Below are 7,798 nucleotides of genomic sequence, written 5' to 3' on the forward strand. Positions count from 1 at the left end.
CATAAAAGTCAGTCTGAAGGCTGTTATGACTTCATTTTTCTTTGTCTCGGAAGCACAGAAAAGAGCACCAACTTTCGAGCCTTTGAAAAAAAATAAACATTTGCGAGTATGAGCTAATAAGTGTTTTCGGACCTGGGTTTTTCTAACTCTACCACGTTGCTGTATAATCTGCTGCAAGATGAACCACACTCTGCAACGAAGTCACGACAGTCTTTGACATCATCATCCTATATTGGAAAAGAAATTTTGTGGCAGCTTTGTTTACCTTTTGATGGAAGACTTTTAATTAATTTAATGCAAAAATTAATTGCACTACTTTCGTGGCAGTCCCTGGAAAGATTTATTTTGATATTAAACTTCTTTTATGTTGTTCTCGCATTCCCCGGTTTTGGTATAGCGAGTGGTTTCCTATGGGGAACCCATAGTTGCATGATCAAAGATGTGAGGGTCAAACCTGGAAAAGGAAGGAGGTGGGTGTGGGACAGATAAGCCTTCGGTACTCCAGGAGAAGGAAGAGGAAGGTGCATGTTGTGGGATAAACACACAAAGGGAATATTTTGTATCTAAAAGGATTAGCAGTGAAATAGTTAATAGACATTTTTACATTTCATAATACATGATATTTCCCTATGATAATGAACTACCAACAATGTTCATAGCAGTTGCTGTCTTGTTTTAGAGATAACACTGCTTAGTCTGCGGAAACTTTATCTCCATTTTGGGGGTGGAGGTGAGAGAAACTTTCAAGCTAGCTCTGAGAAGCGCCTCCCACTTTGAACTAAGCCTGAAGTCATATGTTAAAGGCCCTTTACAGCTTGCCTGAATCTCTTGGCTTGTTCATCACCACATAAAATGGGAAATTTGCTGCAGGGTGTTTTATCAGTTCAAAACATCACTTATTCATTACATCCAACAATGGACTTAGTCAGAAATAGAGATGTAATGAGTTGTGTCGGAATCATCTTCTAGTCCGTAGCAGAGGGGTATGTCATCGCCACAGACCTGCAGGGTTTCGTTCCTGAGAGCTGCCTGAGCCTTCTCACACTCACGACAGGCGGCTGGGAACAGCACTCGTGGCATCTCCAACACACTCTCCTCCTACTGTTACCTTCCTTTTTCCTTCTGGTTTTGGGGTGGGTTTTTTTTACTGTTGTTGTTTGGGTTTTTTTAATCACTCCCTACACAAGCTATTTGGCAGTGCAAGCCAGGTCGGTTTGCAAAAGCCACCTTTTCGTTCTTTAATTTCTCGTAGATGATTAGACCTAAAATGCTTCTCTAATCAGCACAATACTTCTAGCAGAAAGCTAATAAAAATGCCCTTTGAGAACAAAATGAAACCCTCTGATAAAGCCTTGGTAGACCTGCACTCAATTTGCTACAGCAGATGTCTGGAGAAAGCAGCCTGTGTGCGTGCTCATTGCTGGCCAGCCTTGAACTCCATGCCAGCTTGACAAGCGTCAGACGTTCATCTAAATGAGAGAAGTGGTATCTACAAAACACAGTTGTTACTTGTTATTTTAAATGACATATTTTAATGGCAAACTAGCCGTGCACGTAACCACTCCCCAAACGTCCTGAGCGGTGGCAGTGGTGGCACCATTTGCCCCTGGATGATACCAGGCATTGGAGGTGCGAAGCCTTGGTGTTACTCCGCTCCCTGGAGGACACATCATACCCCTTGAATGGCTCCAACATATTCCTTGGTGTCTGCCAAGCCTGGATGGCTGGTGGAGACGGCGGCACAGCCAGCGTCGCATTTGTCCCCTACCTTTTTTCATCCTTTCTTCGGCAGCTCCTTTGCAGCTGTGGTTCTCTTCTGAGGCTGCTGGTTTGGGCAGTCATTTGGTGTAACAGGGTACACGTCCCCTTCTCTCCGTGTCTTTCAGCAGCTGCAGTGCAGCCCTCGGCCTCTGCTGTTACCTGGCTCCTTGGTCTCTTCTTATTTCCTTTTCAAGGAGTCAGCAGCAGCGTCGAGGGAACAGCTTTTGCTCAGGCTTCTTACAACAGTTCCGCTTTGCAATGAGAAAGGATATATCAAATATGAGCCCAACAACGGAGCTTCTTCAGGTTTTGTCTTCTCTTACAAAGGCAAAAACTAGTGGAAACAGAGAGTTAGAACGGAAGCATTTTTAAACTCAGGGCTTCTTGCCACCGCAAGCACGATGGCAGGGGGCTGACCTCTCTCGGAGCCATGGCTTCCAGGGGAGGCTGCTGCTCTGAGTGTACCTGCTCAGCGTTCCTCTCCTGCGTGCAGCCAGCTCCAGGAACGTCACCTGGAGAAAGATAAAAGTAAAATTATTACCTTTTACTACACCAAACAGGAGATTTCTATCCCTTATGCTTCTGCCTGTAACATGACATCTGTTCCCTGACAATTTTGAAACTTATTTTTATCTGTGAGGAATGTTCCTTCAGATCCAGAAATGAGTCAGTATCTCTGTACGGCCTGCTTGCCTCTCATGGATCAATTTGAAAAAATAAACTCAACTAACTGCTTCCCCAAAACTTCCATCAGGAATCCCCTTGTTGAAGGGATACAGGCCAGACCACCAACTCCAGCCACCGGCACCAGCCCAGAGTTGCTCGGGCATGCAGCCAGCGCTGAGGGCACAGTCGCTCCCTTCACCCCACGCTGTCTGCTATCATTTGAAGTTGCAAAGGTCTAAAAAACTTTGACTCACAAATGAGAACCAGGCCTCCAAAGGCCATTTCCAGACTTGCCCTCGGCTCTCCTTCAGCTTCCCACCCAGGGCCGCATCCGTGCGTGTGGGCCCTGGACGAGGTGCGGGCACGCAGGGGACGTGCTCCCCTCGGCCACCCCAGCATGCAGAAGACACGAGCACCTGCAAGCCCTGCCAGCCGTTTGGCCGCATCCCAAACAGAGCCGTGCTAGGCCGGAGCTGCCGGGCAGGACACGGGCAGAGCTGAGCAAAGGGCTGCCGATCATGAAGCCCCACTTCAAATGTCCCCGAATTTGGATAACCAAGTGCAGGCACCTGCAACTGTTGCAGAGCCAGAGCTGGGCTTCACTTCTCTCCATCCCGCAGCCGCCGTGCTGCTTTGGCCCAGCCCCAACAGATACAGACACAGGGACGGGACAGGGGGGTGACAGCGACATTTTGTGGGGGACAGCAGGCTCCCGTGGCCGGCTGCGCCGACAGTGCTGCGCTCAGATGCAACTGGAAAAGGCTCAAAAGTTTCTCTGTGCCTGCCCGGAGGAGCAGGTCCCTGGGGCAGGCCAGCAGATAATCGTCTGCTCAGAAGGAAGCGGCAAGGCCCATGTTTTGCTCAGCTTAGCCAAAAGCCGTAAAGCAGATTTTCTCCTGCCCTCCGCTAGCTTTCAGACCTCCCCTGCGTGTTTTGTTGATGAAATCTCTCACCCCAATTCGGGAGATAGCAGTGTTTGCTAAACTGCTAGCCTTGCTACCAGAAGAGCTTCTGACCTTGTCCTGTCTTCTTCTTGGCGTTTGGCAAATACTTATCAGCGCTTGCAGTGACCTCCAGCCAGCTGGGCAGTAGGTTTGAGAGCCAAACGTGCACAAATAATTGCAGGGGCAGCTGTAACTACTGTATTATCTCCTCCTGTGGTTTCTACAGATACAAATAGTTAATACATGTTGCAGTTCGCAGCCCCTTTCCCTTTAGCACACCAAAGAGCATCTTCCTTCAGCTCGGGGCCATTAAACCCATCTCCACAACGGGGGCCTTCAATCTGGTATTAGCCTGTGTTGCCAAATGTATCCTACCCTCGGATGAAACAGAGCCCAAAACAGCCGAAGCCACAGATCACAGACATGCCGTCTTTAGCTGAGAAGGTCACCATTTAATCACCCTTCCCAAATTAAATGAAACAGAGGCCGCTCTGTGCGTATCCAAACATAGCACCCCTTCTCTTCAACTCCTCCAGCCTCCCGCAGCTCAGACACGAGGTGTTTTTTCACCGTGACATGTAGAGGTCCAAGCTTGATCAGAGTTCATTCAGCCCAAAGAGCGGCAATGACTCGCTTCCAGAAAATGAGACTATTATGGCTAGAGACTATTATGAAAGCCTGCGTGAAGCTCAGACCAGATGTGTGCTCTGCTCACTCCAACTGTTGCTTAGAGCAAAGCCCTGGTTTGTTTTGGTTTTGTTTTTTAAACAAAACAAAACAGAGGATTGACAGGAATTAGGCCTCGTCCGTAGCAAGAAAGATTTTTCTGATGTTTTTCTGCACTGCCATTACAGACGTGTAGCTGGGCTGGGAGCACACATCCACCAGCGGTGCTGCAGCGGCCACCAACCTCCTGCCAGGGCACAGCAGCTCTCAGAGCGTGGATGAAAACATGGAAGGAGCCCTTACACGATAGGATGGAAGTGAATGGGGATGCCATCCCATGTGAGTTCAGCTCCAAGAATCAGCTTGTCTTTGGGACTTTCTGTTATTGTTTCAGTAGGATGCTCTGTACCGTCCCCTGGAAATCAGAGCGATTGCATGGCTACGGTAATTCTTTGCATTTACGGCAAACCATTCATCAGAGGATCTCAAAGCAACTTGCCAGCAAGAACGGGCACAACCTCACACTGTGCCTGTGAGATAAGTGAAGGATGGAATAGATTAACTGCTTAAAAGCACACAGCAGCTCTGTGGGATGAAGGAAAAATAAGAAAAATATATATCCGCTTGAAACTGTACAGGGTTTTATAGAGAGGCAGCCTGGAAGGCTGCCAGAATGCTGAAATTGCCACCCCTACACAACCACGAATACCATGGAAACCAGTGGGGCACCGGCAGGCAGGAAAGGAAATCAGCTGAAAAATGGCTTTCCACAAAACGTAGCCAGGCTGGGACGCTCCTGCTCTCCTGACCGAGGGAGGAGTACGTGCCCAACCACCAGTGCGGCTGCCGGTGGGAGCAGGGCTCCAGGAGGGAGTAACTCCCAGTAATTTCCCAGTCTGGGGTAATTTGCTGTCCTGGTGGCGGCTGGTGGGTGACAGCAGAAAGTGGGATGGCCGAAGACTGCTACATCGTGTCAGCTGCGGTAGGGAGGTAATGGAAACCCCGAGCGCCAGGAAAAGCTTCAACACGTGCTGGGAGATGTAGGAAGATGAAAGGAAGTTGACACCTGAACGAGGACAGGGAAGGAATATGCACGCGCAAGCTCCTGCATGCCCTGTCTGGTGAGGCACGAAACACTCAACAGTAATAGTAGTTTTCTCCCCAAATACCAAGAAAGCTCAAAAAGGGATTCCTTTAAGCTTAACAAAAGTAAGGAAAGGAAAGAGGCCTGGAAAACAAAACCAAAATAACAAACGAAACTGAATATAACAGGAATAACCAAAACAAACAAACCCAGACAAGCAGTGGGAGAGGAATGAACATACTGTTAATCTGCCAAGCACACCGTGCGCACATTAAACTATAGAGTAAGCTCAGAGAAATAGCCAGCCTCCCAACTGAGCAAGGACACCTGCTTGTTACCAAACAGCACACATCCCTTAAAAAGTCATACTCTTGGTAAGCCAAGCCGGGAGGAATCCAAGCATAAGACAGCTGTACTCATTCAAAATGCCGCTAAAAGGAACAGCAGCATCTCGTGAGTAAGCTGGATATGGGGCGACCTTGGAGATACGCACGTCCCAGCACCAGGCTTGGGAAAGAATAGCCCGGTCGGTGGAGGTGAGAGGCAGGCAGAGACAGACACAAAGCTCTCAGCAGCTGAAGGGTTCAGAGGTGACCTGCTACAGATCCTAGCTGGAACAGAGGTCGGGGGAGAGGGGAGTATTTGACGGAAGAGCAAAGAGGATTGAAAAGCCAGAGAAGCAGCAGAGCACCGTTTCTGCCACGCTAAAATGCACAAAGCTAACGGGCTTTCCAGTAAGCACAGGGGAGGGCTGGAAGGGGACTGGAGTGCCGCCACGGCCGGCCCCGATAAGGCTCTATCTAGGAACAGGCGAGGGCCGCGCAGCCGGCGCAGGACCGTGCTCACAGCCCAGCCCGAGAAATGGATCCGGAGGAGTGCGAGAGCAACAGGATAACATCGGGCGTTTCTCACGCAGCTGAAGGACCGCCGCTGGTCATCAGGAGACAAGTGCAGATGGGAGGCTTTAAAGCGGTGCCAGAAAAAACAAGCTACAGCCAGGGTCGAGGAACATGGGATCCGACTCCTAGTTGTCAGCAGTTGTGGTGTATACATTGCTGAAAACAGATGCAGTGCCAGGAAAATCCAACTCCCAGCATGAAAAAAATAACTTAAGAATGATAATGAGAGAAGCCAAAGTAACTGCGACTGTGAATTAGCGATTACGTAAAAGCTTTTATCTTAAAGTTATGTTAGGCCAAATTCTGAAATCATTTTTTCAGCCAGCATGCTCCCTCGAGACCCTGTGATTTGGCCACAAATTGCTACATCTTAAAAAAAGAAGAAAAAAAAACCAAACCAAAAACAAACCAGATTTTCTTTTTAAGCTAGCTGATTACTACACAGCCGGCAACAGCCTCGACTTCGCATCAGACGCTTCTCCAGGAGGTAGCTGAAGTTCTCCGCTTTATGCCGCTGTCTGTCTGTACAGCGTAACCGTGAGGCACAGAACAATTTTCAGGATTTGCTCCCTTATGTGGCTGCTATTCAGGGAAGTGGGAACATCGGGCGGTTAGGCATGAAGGGAAGCACACATTAGTCAAAGCTCCCTGAAACAAGTAACATACCATCCGTATCGCAGTTCCTTCCACTGAGACATATGAAAGCTACTCCTGAAAAACTGAAGGCACAGTAGTTGGGTAGTGCCATAAAGAAGTGTAGTAATCATCACTGCCGACCCCCTTCCTTTTTTTTGCAGAGCTGCGGTGTTCTTTGGAATGTCTGGGCTGAACAGAAACAAAAACATCTTTTCAGGATAACTGATCTGGACTAAAAACAACCAGTCTCCTAGTGGCAGGCACACAAGAACAGCATAAGGATCCTCTCTCTCACAGTGGGAGATTCATCCCATTCCCCGGGCGTTACTAAGCCCAGCAGCAGCTCTAGGCTTCACACCTGGAAGCCTCTGTGCAGTTTCAAATGGAGCATCTGCAAATCCCAGGCCCCAGCGAGATGCGGCTGCTGCCGGCAGAGGAACTGCCCCGCAGCTGCACCGAGACGCTGCTCAATTCCCGGCACCTTTCCCCATTCTGGTGCGAGACCTATTGAGCACATGAGCCTTCCCTGCTTGTGCTTTGGGCTTGGCTTGCCATAAGTAATACGCTGCCAACCTGCAATTTCTAAAGAGTTATCAAAAGTGACATGAGAAAATGATGAATATTTTGAGCAGGAAACATACCCTTCCTATGAAAGATGACGTGCTGTAGTAGCCCTTCCAAAAGCAAGGGAACGTGCTCAAATACCTGTCGTAAAACCTGAAGCTAGAATGCTCCCCAGCCAAAAATGCTGGAAATAGCTCTTTCAAGTCATGTAAACACTTCACAGTTTCTGAAAGAAGAAATAGCTGGAAATAGTTTCAGATAAAAGAACCTTTCATGCCAGCTGGCAAAAGGCAAACAGATGGATCAGATGGATGGATAGATGGGGCTTTAAACCACTTTTGTCTCAACAGTGGGCTGGGCTTGCGTATGCAACGTCTGAAGGTAGCGTATTGCATCATCTGACCTTTAAATGTTAGCTTTATGAAATCATATCAGATGAAACCGCAGCATTCAAAAGCATCTCTCAGCCTGGCAGGACTCTCGCCCTCCTCCCCCCCGCCCAGCAGCACCTTCAACAGTCCCTAGGCTGGCTTGGCGCTCGCACAGACCTTTGCCTCTCAGGTTTTTCCCCCACCTCA

General features: G+C 48.7%; 1 long non-coding RNA gene across 1 annotated transcript; it reads right to left on the reverse strand.

The window, feature by feature from the left end:
- Positions 1 to 1,612: 1,612 nt before the first annotated feature.
- Positions 1,613 to 7,424, reverse strand: LOC140657819 (uncharacterized). The gene is made up of 4 exons (XR_012044506.1): positions 7,298 to 7,424; positions 6,687 to 6,845; positions 2,179 to 2,273; positions 1,613 to 2,095 (listed from the first exon to the last, which is right to left on the reverse strand). It is a non-coding gene; the product is annotated as an uncharacterized lncRNA (long non-coding RNA).
- Positions 7,425 to 7,798: the final 374 nt, after the last annotated feature.

This window comes from Ciconia boyciana, chromosome 10 (genome assembly GCF_034638445.1).
Source record: "Ciconia boyciana chromosome 10, ASM3463844v1, whole genome shotgun sequence".
In the NCBI taxonomy this organism is placed as follows: domain Eukaryota; kingdom Metazoa; phylum Chordata; class Aves; order Ciconiiformes; family Ciconiidae; genus Ciconia; species Ciconia boyciana.